Source organism: Helianthus annuus, chromosome 4 (genome assembly GCF_002127325.2).
Source record: "Helianthus annuus cultivar XRQ/B chromosome 4, HanXRQr2.0-SUNRISE, whole genome shotgun sequence".
In the NCBI taxonomy this organism is placed as follows: Eukaryota; Viridiplantae; Streptophyta; class Magnoliopsida; order Asterales; family Asteraceae; genus Helianthus; species Helianthus annuus.
This window is the reverse complement of record NC_035436.2, coordinates 158,532,260-158,540,453: the sequence shown is the minus strand read 5'-3', so window position 1 is coordinate 158,540,453 and position 8,194 is coordinate 158,532,260. Positions and strand designations below refer to the sequence as shown.

Sequence of the window (8,194 nt, the reverse complement as noted above, 5' to 3'; positions counted from 1 at the left end):
GTCGTAAACTTCACCGGGTTTGCTTAGAGCATCGTATCACTACCTACACACGTACTATGTTTTATTAAACGTTTAGGTCGTGTAACAACTATTAGTCTTAGTTGTTCCTTAAAACTTATTTGGGAATCTGTAACACCCCAAAAAATAAAAAAACACGATAAATAATAATAAACTTAATATGATTGAGGATTTATGGTAATGTGGTAGTTAAATGTGGGTTTTAAGATTTAGAGTTACTATTAACAAACTTCAAGGGGGAAATATGAAAATTATCAAATTAGTGAGGTTTAGTTGTGAATAAACCACAAAAACACACACTGTACGTGTGTGGATCGATCAGGAGCAAAGGAAAACAAGAGTTTACCCTTGTTCTCACCAAATTCACCAAATTGACAAGGAAAAATCAATGCTTAACAGTTGCATGTAGTAAAATTTCGATCATCTACCCATACCCGGTGAAGTGGTAAGTCGAATTTCTGGATTTGGTGAATTGTAGAAAAAAGGGTTTCGACCCAATCATGAATTCGTGATATGATTGTGTTGTTTAGATGTTAAGGAGACTCCCTAGAGTAGAAATCATGCTCGATTTTGGTTAAATGAAAGAAAACTCTATAAACCCACCTTGTGAAATTGTGTTATGAATAGGAAGATTAAAGGGATTATGATTATAGGTAATTCTGATATATAATTCAGCTTGTAATACCTGAATGCTAGATAAATCGATGTATACTAAAGGAATTGTAAGAACTAGTGTGATTAGTGATGACAAATAGGATGAAATAGCAAAGCCATGCTTTAAATGCTTGTACCTTGTGCTTTATTAATGTAACGCACACTAGGTGTTCGATGAAATGCTTGAAAGAATAATTATGTGTAAATTTGAAACATGAAGGAATGAAAGTGGGGTACTAAAGGAATGAATGAATGTATTGATATAGGTGCGAAGGAAGAAGGTTCAAACTCTAAGAAATTGGAAGGATCACAAGACCGAGGTATGTTTCGTTGCATACAAAACTTCACTTAAATTTTGTTAGTAATTGTGTCGAACAATTCGTGTTATAATGATTATCCCTTGTTATAATGATTACGGCGTTTAGTAAATAAATAGCAAATCCCTTGCGGATTTGGCTAAGCTAATGAAGGTTATGCTAAGATAAGCAAATCGACCGGTTTGAGTAACTAGGTCGAGTAAAGATATGATACCATCCGTTTTGAACGGGTGGCCTTGAAAGCAAAAGCGAATGTATGAAGTTCAATCCGTTATACGGATAGAACGAAATGTTATGTTGAAAGAAATTAACCCGATGATACCGGGTCGAAAGCGGTATGCTTGAATCTCATTATGAGAATATATGCCATTACCCATTTAATTGGGTAATCGAATGCGTAAAAGAAATGAAAATATGTAAGCGAATGGAACTAAAATGTTAGTATTGTAAACGGATTAGATATTATGACTAACTTTTAAAAGCTTTGTTGTGAATGTAGGTAAATACTCAATTTAGGCGACTTGGAGAATTGGAACGAGCACATGTTCATGATATGTCATACCGAACGCTTCCGCTAGTTGCACTTATGTTTTGGGTCAAATTTCCATTTTGTACAACTTGTTAGTAGTCGTATATTTTAAAACTTGTTGCCTTTGTTTTCGGTAGTATTATGTCAAACGGATCGTAGGATGTTAATTAGTTTGATTATGTTCAAAACAGGGGCATGCTCGGTTTATGGACGGGTCATGCCCAAATTTTGTAAAAATGATGCATCAAGTTGGTACTTTTGATGTCTTTAAGTTACTCTTGTAATACATTCTATAATTACGCAAAAAAAAAAACGGACGTTTCAAGTTGGTATCAGAGCCTAGGTTTGAGGGATTCGAGTAAGAGTAATAGTGCTTGAACTCAAACCGACGGCTCACGCAAAGTGTGCTCGCTCCGAGATCGCCAATGAGGTAAAACTTTAAGTTTTTGTTTAATACAAGTATGTATAGTGTGTTTATGTTAAATATTTAAGTTAAGTATGGGAAATAGTAATAATGGGAGTTAAACATTGGGTTATATCAGATCTGGCGTCGCACACAGTTGTGTCGTTAAGTGACACAGCTGTGTGGACCATTAATGCTTGTTGCTGAAATCAGGGTGTGTAGCAAGGCTGACACAGCTGTGTGACTTTGTACTCAGATAATCAACATAGCTGTGTCTGAGCAAAATTTTCAGCGATTCAACAAAGGAAGGGCCGTCGCCGATGGGCTATGATGCCGTCGCCGACGCCCTCATGCTTGCCGACGGCCTATTTTCCTGTCTACGGACTTTTGTGGGCGACACACGTTTACAAAGCTCGTCGCCGACGGGGTGTAAAGTCGTCGCCGACGGCCAGCGAAAATCAAATCCGCTGAAACTTTTGTTTTGTTTTGTTTTCGTATTTTGAGTTTCTAAATTGTTTAAAAGCTTAATGAATGTTCGTGTAAGATCTATATAAGGCCTAGTACGATATATGTGACCACGATTAGTGGATAAGATAGACGGAATTATGAAAATTTGAAAGTAATGTATCGAATGACACGAAAGAATGATGAAAGCTGAAAAAGCGAGTAAGTTTTAAAATATAAGAATGCGAATGAAGTAATTATGGACTAATGAACTATGATGTATTGAAGCTTATGAATTATGATCTAAGTTCCCATACTTCTCAGAAATGCCCGTTTTATGTTCCTGTCAAGTTATAAGAAGATATAATAAGTTATGTAGATCGTCGGCGATAAAGTAAAATTTATAAAAGTTGAATGTAACATATGGAATGACATAAAATGAATGACGAATGTATAAAGTGGAGTTGGAATTCGCATGAAAATTTGGATGAAAGTATGCTTTAATAGAATTACGCATTAGAAACTTGCACCTTGTACATGAATGGTGTGATGCTTATGTGTATTTAATGATTTGTTTTGTTATGGTTAAGAGGCGAATAAATGTGAATCATATGAACTTATCAGTAAAGGATATGTTGGAATTATGATATATAGTTACCTTGAATGATAATTGCTAATTGTAGAATAATCAAACATTAGCATGTAAAAATACGTGTATATGAATGTATATGTGTATCGTTTAGAGGATCACATAAATCGTATATATCATACAATACGAGTATGAAGTACGTAGGATATTAATATTAAGGACTACCATATTTAGATGGATACATGTTCAAAAGTTTAAAGTGTGTAAGCAAGACAATTGACTTTCTAAAAGTCAACAGTATAGGAATATTATAAAACGGCCATTAGACTCAAGTGTTAAAGTAAAGAGTTAATGTGTTATGTATTCAATGATTTATGCGTTATGCTTGATGATAGTTTAGATGTATGGATTGGAAATGAGATAACTATTAATAAATGTCTCATTTATACGAAATTTAACGAACGAAAGTCAATTAACGTGTGAATAGTTGTGTGTATGCTCACATAAGCTAACGATGTTACGAACGTAATAATATGTAAGGATGGAAATCTTGTCAATTGACTCAAGCATGGATGGCAAACAGGGTAAGAGGAAGCGATGAAGCAAGCATGAACATGGACGCTAAAGGTAAGTGATTTCGCCATCACTTCAAATTTATCCACATGCGTATTCGAATAGTCGAAAATTAAAGAGAAACGTATAAATAAATGAGAAATGTTAAGATACGTTTTGGTTGAAATGGTTGGCTTATGTTAAACCGGTAGGACCTCATTATAGGGTTAAACCGGTCATAGATTCTAGTTGAGAAGTTTTAAGGCGGAAATGAGAACTTGGTAATGTTAATGAAAGATATGGAGAGAATGTTAGATGAGGTATTAGCTAAAGACGTGTTGTAAATATGTTGAACTGAAAGAAAGTACAACGCGTGATACAGTACTTATATACAATAGGTACTAAGTGACGAATAACTTTAAAAGGTCAAATCATAGAAAGTCAGAAAATAATAATTATTTACAAATTTTGGAAATATTACGTAAGAAACGCGACGTGTAATGTAGGATACTCATTAGTAAGGGACATGCTAGAGAACGTAGGTGAATTAACACCAAATACGGTGAACGAACAAATGGAAATGATATATTAAGAGATGGTCATGAATTGACCGAAGCTCGAGAAAACACGAGAATCATCTCACTTATGTCCGGTCAAGCTAGCAAAAAGGGGTCTAACGATTCTTAAAGGATTGGATCAATATAAGAAAGAAGGATAAGAATGAAAAGTTTAAGCTTACGATTGAATGTGAATCAAATTTAAGAAAGAATGGTGGGAACACCACTAGAAATAGGATGTAGACTGTGGCGTAGAGACGCGCTACATGAATTAGGACATGGAATTAGTGATAGGACCCAACACTTGAAGTTGAATGTAGAAGATTAATACGAAAATATATCATAAGAAATGTCATGGTAAATGATACGACAGAAGAACGTAAGGCACAGATGAAAATATTAGAATATGAGAAATGGATTCAAACTAGTAAAAGTGAAAAGTAATAATTTAAAAGTTCGAATCCGTAAGTGAAGACTTATTAAAGAAGTGAGAATAAAAACTAAGTACCAAACTCAAATAAAGTTATACGGGTCAAAGGACGATCGCCATTTGAACCCGGTATTTAATGTTCGGTTTGTCAAGTTTATTACTTATAGGTGAGCATAATGTATGGGCATGCTTTGTCACAGTTTGGAAAGCATTACCCCTCGCAAAGTATAAATAACGAGTCAAGGGTTTTGACCCGCGCCAGGTACGTACAAAAGATTATATTTTTAATAGGATCTTAGGGCTCGACTAGAGAATGATGTGTCAAAATAGGATAATTGATACCCATATGTAAGAATGCATTTACAATTAGACTTCCGAAAAGTCAAACGAAATAAATGAAGCCCTTGCAATTATGTAAGTATAAGGTACGAACGTGTACCTCGATGCGACCACAATAGGTAAGGGGGTGTTAGTCTGACCTTGAAAGGTCAAACTGCGAAAGTTGGAGAAATAATCAATAAAAAGAAAGGATTGTATGTAAGAAATGGAATGTATGATATGTTTAGCATGTACGTAAGAAAATTTTGAAAGATACAATAGGCGAACAAACACCCTGTAGGACACAATTATGAAAGGTTATGTGCTAATTATTTATTTATAGATAAATAAGATGGAATTCTTAGTGAAATAATAGTATTGAAGCTAGTGGGAGGATGCCCACGAGTGAGAGCATATTTCATGAATAAATGAGACCAATTCTAGCATGGAAGGTACATATAAAGAAGCGGATCGATCCGGCACACGGATAACCGACTTCTACGTTGAAAGCGAGGTTAGTAAAATGTTTAATTCTTAGTTAATGATTAAGAATCCGTAGATTTATTTGTAAATGTGAACAAAATGAATGGTAGAATAATTATGGTATGCTATACAGTGATCGACCTGTACTGGTCAGTGTGAGAAGGTATGAATGACATTAAGAGGGAGAATTAAAGGCCTTAAATTAAAGTTTGAGCTGAATTGGTTAAACGCTAGTATGGTGCTCGTACACAACATACCTAGTTGTTATCATAAGTAGTTCATGCAAGGAGCTAATAATAAAGTGTGCGAAGGATTAAATTCAAGGCTAAAACTCAAACTTGTAATTAGTTCAAGTGACGGTCGTAACCGTAGAATGATGCCTTATACTCGTATTAAGTATGAAAAAGTAATTAGGAAGTGGGAAGTTTTGTATTAGTACCACTAAGTCATTAAATGTCTATAGTATACGTATAATGTTGTGCTAAGCCCTCATATGAGCAAGAAAGTAATTGGAAAAAAACGTTAGTAATGGAATGATGGGGTTACTTATAATTACAATAATGAATTATGTCGTGCATGATTTGTGTGCGGAATAAAATAAATCGATTTATTTATATTAGTAAATGTATGAATGTGTTACGTTTATTTAGAAAGATAGAAACAAGCCGTAAGCATAAGCTTGTACGACCAATAGTATACATTGGAATAAATTCCAATGAACGAATCGCTAGTGATGATGTATGCTAGGAACTGGCATTATAAACTGAAAACGACACTAATAAGAGCCCTGGATCAGATTCTGACTTATAGGTGATTATGAAAGTAATTTACTTGATTTAAGAACGGAGGGACAAGGCGTACAAAGACATTTATGCATGAATGAAACTCTTGCCAAGATCTCGAATGCATCTATGTTGTAGTAAGCATCGTGAATGAAAAGACGAAAAAGTAAGAGTAGAATTGGCTTAGTTGGAATGAGAAAGGTTTCGGGGACGAAACCTCCTTTAAGGGGGGTAGACTTGTAACACCCCAAAAAATGAAAAACACGATAAATAATAATAAACTTAATATGATTGAGGATTTATGGTAATATGGTAGTTAAATGTGGGTTTTAAGATTTAGAGTTACTATTAACAAACTTCAAGGGGGAAATATGAAAATTATCAAATTAGTGAGGTTTAGTTGTGACTAAACCACAAAAACACACACTGTACGTGTGTGGATCGATCAGGAGCAAAGGAAAACAAGGGTTTACCCTTGTTCTCACCAAATTCACCAAATTGACAAGGAAAAATCGATGCTTAACAGTTTGCATGTAGTAAAATTTCGATCATCTACCCATACCCGGTGAAGTGGTAAGTCGAATTTCTGGATTTGGTGAATTGTAGAGAAAAGGGTTTCGACCCAATCATGAATTCGTGATATGATTGTGTTGTTTAGATGTTAAGGAGACTCCCTAGAGTAGAAATCATGCTCGATTTTGGTTAAATGAAAGAAAACTCTATAAACCCACCTTGTGAAATTGTGTTATGAATAGGAAGATTAAAGGGATTATGATTATAGGTAATTCTGATATATAATTCAGCTTGTAATACCTGAATGCTAGATAAATCGATGTATACTAAAGGAATTGTAAGAACTAGTGTGATTAGTGATGACAAATAGGATGAAATAGCAAAGCCATGCTTTAAATGCTTGTACCTTATGCTTTATTAATGTAACGCACACTAGGTGTTCGATGAAATGCTTGAAAGAATAATTATGTGTAAATTTGAAACATGAAGGAATGAAAGTGGGGTACTAAAGGAATGAATGAATGTATTGATATAGGTGCGAAGGAAGAAGGTTCCAACTCTAAGAAATCGGAAGGATCACAAGACTGAGGTATGTTTCGTTGCATACAAAACTTTACTTAAATTTTGTTAGTAATTGTGTCGAACAATTCGTGTTATAATGATTATCCCTTGTTATAATGATTACGGTGTTTAGTAAATAAATAGCAAATCCCTTGCGGATTTGGCTAAGCTAAAGGTTATGCTAAGATAAGCAAATCGACCGGTTCGAGTAACTAGGTCGAGTAAAGATATGATACCATCCGTTTTGAACGGGTGGCCTTGAAAGCAAAAGCGAATGTATGAAGTTCAATCCGTTATACGGATAGAATGAAAGGTTATGTTGAAAGCAATTAACCCGATGATACCGGGTCGATAGCGGTATGCTTGAATCTCATTATGAGAATATATGCCATTACCCATTTAATTGGGTAATCGAATGCGTAAAAGAAATGAAAATATGTAAGCGAATGGAACTAAAATGTTAGTATTGTAAACGGATTAGATATTATGACTAACTTTTAAAAGCTTTGTTGTGAATGTAGGTAAATACTCAATTTAGGCGACTTGGAGAATTGGAGCGAGCACATGTTCATGATATGTCATACCGAACGCTTCCGCTAGTTGCACTTATGTTTTGGGTCAAATTTCCATTTTGTACAACTTGTTAGTAGTCGTATATTTTAAAACTTGTTGCCTTTGTTTTCGGTAGTATTATTTCAAACGGATCGTAGGATGTTAATTAGTTTGATTATGTTCAAAACAGGGGCATGCTCGTTTTATGGACGGGTCATGCCCAAATTTTGTAAAAATGATGCATCAAGTTGGTACTTTTGATGTCTTTAAGTTACTCTTGTAAGACATTCTATAATTACGCAAAAAAAAAAAAAAAAAACGGACGTTTCATAATCGTTGGTATAATTTGTGTTACATCTTTGATGTACTTTATATAATTCCAAAGTGTATAATTATTAGTTAAAATAATAATATTTTAACTTAAATTATATTCATCCCAATATTTGGAATATTGCTAAAGTAATATATTTTCAACTTGGGTTATTATATATT

The 8,194-nt window shown here is 34.3% G+C and overlaps 2 long non-coding RNA genes across 2 annotated transcripts; both read left to right on the top strand.

The window, feature by feature from the left end:
* Window positions 1–343: 343 nt before the first annotated feature.
* On the top strand, window positions 344–1,721 carry LOC110934955. Its single transcript, XR_002588747.2, has 3 exons — window positions 344–463; window positions 893–992; window positions 1,489–1,721. It is a non-coding gene; the product is annotated as an uncharacterized LOC110934955 (long non-coding RNA).
* Window positions 1,722–6,539: 4,818 nt separating this feature from the next.
* LOC110934954 lies at window positions 6,540–7,976 on the top strand. Its single transcript, XR_002588746.2, has 3 exons — window positions 6,540–6,649; window positions 7,125–7,178; window positions 7,672–7,976. It is a non-coding gene; the product is annotated as an uncharacterized LOC110934954 (long non-coding RNA).
* Window positions 7,977–8,194: the final 218 nt, after the last annotated feature.